Below are 2665 nucleotides of genomic sequence, written 5' to 3'. Positions count from 1 at the left end.
TTTGCAGACAGTTATAAAGAAAATGTTGCTAACTTCCAACAAACATTTTATATTATATTATTTATTTATGAATTCGTTTCTATTAATTTACGGAAATCAAAATAAATGAAATTTTATTGTATATTAAAAATCATCATAAAGTGAAAAACAAGTTATATCATAAAATACGACTTAAAAGCGTAAAATAGTCATTAACATAAACAAAACAGATGAAGAATCACAAGTACCAGGGCATGACCCTAGTTTGGGTTTCAAAATATCCCATGGCAGATTTGAACAGACCACACTAAGGCCTGATTTACAACATGTTTCCAAGAGTTTTCCATATAATGGTGTGCAAGTTAGGTAACATGATGCAAACTGCTCTAATGAACTATCAGCTGAAATGAATATGAAAGAAAAGTTTTATTTATTTATTTATTTATTTTTGACGTTATAAAAGTCGAATCACAGCGAAAAACATGGATCTAGATAATGAAGAAAATAACATAGAACGCAGATTCTCGCGGTTTTTATTCTGATACTGTAAACACCGTTGAAAGTCGTAGTGATAAGAAATAAATATCAGGTTTATTATTGCTTTAAAATGATTTACAGTTTGAATTATAATCCTAGTTGATCTCAAATGTTGAATTATCTTATGAAGTTTCGCATTATGCAGTGCTGTCCATGAACAGGCCCTATCAAACCGAGCCTCTAACATTTTCAATTTAATCGTTTTTGACGTAACGCTTCTATATGGATTTATTTTTCCTAATCTTATGGTATTGCAATACAAAAATTAAACATTTTATAGACTGATAGATAACAGAATACGTGTTTAATAGTATGACTTTCTTCAAAATAATAAAGTTTTGAAAATCTGAAATAAGTTGTAATTGATTGCTATTATTTATCAGTTAAAATGGAATAATACACGTGTATGTTTCGAAGAATATGTATAAAGAAGTAACTCGCCCGGTACAGCATTTCCATCCAGTAAAAAACGTTTATAAGCCGTCAGAGAGTCATCTGCAAGAGAATTAATGTTATATTGTCATGCTGTGCAAAAATTGTCAGGAGCAAATAAAAATGCCATATCAAACATGTGCATTAATTGATCAGTATGTACATTTTGAGAAGACAAATGTGTATTCGTATTTTTAGTTTGTTCAAAGGAGAGCTTTTATGTATTTGTGTGACATTTTCAATATCAGTACAACATAGATAACCCATTTATGAGTGACATTATGCTAATATTTTTGCTTGCTGTCTTGTTAAATTGAATTATAAATATATTTCAAGATATTGACAATTATAATAATTTGAGTTACCAGAAAATTGATAATGTTAGTTTTAAAACTTCTGCGTAGTAAACTATAAAATTAAAACCAATTATGTCAAAATGTAAAGTTACTTTGATTTAAACATTTACACTTGGATAGAAATAATGTAACATTAAGTAAATATAGTTCAGTATAAATTGAAATATCTAAATTTCGCACAATTTTATGATTAAAATTTTAATATAGTTTAACACATTTATAAAGATTTAAAAGTGTAACGCTACGCTACTATTTCAGGGACACATACATACATTTATATCAAAATAATTAATAAAATGATTATAAAGAAAGTTGTATACATGAAACGAATTGGTTTCAATATGTTTCCAATATATTTTTTCATAACAATAAAAACATATCTTGACCTTTAGATCCAGAAGTATCGCGTGCATAAGCCGGTAGTAGTGTCACAAGCACAAGTAAACCTTAAAAAGACACATACGTAAATGTAAAAATGAATTAATTTTAGAGATTACACAAAGCATCCTAGGATAATTATTCAATGCGATTATAATCATGTTCAAAGAAATATGATAACCTAACGAAAGAGTTATAACAAAAGACATTATAAAATAATACATATGCCACTTGGGAGAAGAGCAAGCTGACTTTTGACCTTATTATTACTAAACAACTATTCACAATAAAATAACATGAAAATTACAAACTCAGTTTGATAGAGTCTGCACATGACGGATAATGAAAAATTGCATCAACCGTTACGTTCGCTGCGCTGCTCAATTTCCAACATTTAACAGTGTTGGAATCAATGATCCCGAAAGACAAGAAAAATAAAACAACACTGAAGTTACAAAAAAATGTATGAGTGAATATAAAATTAAGTACTTAAAGTACCTGCGCTCTCTCTTAACATTATTATCTTTCTGAATGACCTACTTACTGCCTTTATAACAAATGGTCAATAAGAACAAACGCTATATTCGTAACAAATTAAACACGATCTGCTGATAATTTTAACGGTTTATTATAAGCTTAAATATTTACAATAGAGGGTCGTCTCTTCCTAGGGCATGGTTTTGATTTTTCCAGATAATCCGCTCACGTTATAAAGGACACGAAATATTTTGTCTTAGGATGTTATTCAAAATATAGTTAGCATGGATAGTTAGAAAATTAAAAACTATTAAAGACTCATTATGCCCCTTGAAATGTCAGGCATGCGTCTAATAAAATATTTGCTTTAATAATGGATTTAGAGCATATACATGATATAAGATGTCTTGCGAGCGAATAAAGTAGCAATGAACGTGCCGTAATGTGTAATAAAGGTAGCACAATGTAAAAACAATAGTTTTTTGACCTCCATACAAAATACTAAA

The 2665-nt window shown here is 28.8% G+C and overlaps 1 long non-coding RNA gene across 1 annotated transcript; it reads right to left on the bottom strand.

Annotated features, from left to right (window-relative positions):
- Positions 1-756: 756 nt before the first annotated feature.
- LOC132735804 (uncharacterized) lies at positions 757-2229 on the bottom strand. The gene is made up of 3 exons (XR_009626503.1): positions 2181-2229; positions 1691-1750; positions 757-1011 (listed from the first exon to the last, which is right to left on the bottom strand). It is a non-coding gene; the product is annotated as an uncharacterized LOC132735804 (long non-coding RNA).
- Between the last annotated feature and the right edge of the window lie 436 nt (positions 2230-2665).

This window comes from Ruditapes philippinarum, unplaced genomic scaffold, assembly GCF_026571515.1.
Source record: "Ruditapes philippinarum isolate M1 unplaced genomic scaffold, ASM2657151v2 ctg4176_1_1_1_1, whole genome shotgun sequence".
Lineage (NCBI taxonomy): Eukaryota > Metazoa > Mollusca > Bivalvia > Venerida > Veneridae > Ruditapes > Ruditapes philippinarum.
This window is presented reverse-complemented; position numbering and strand designations above follow the sequence as displayed.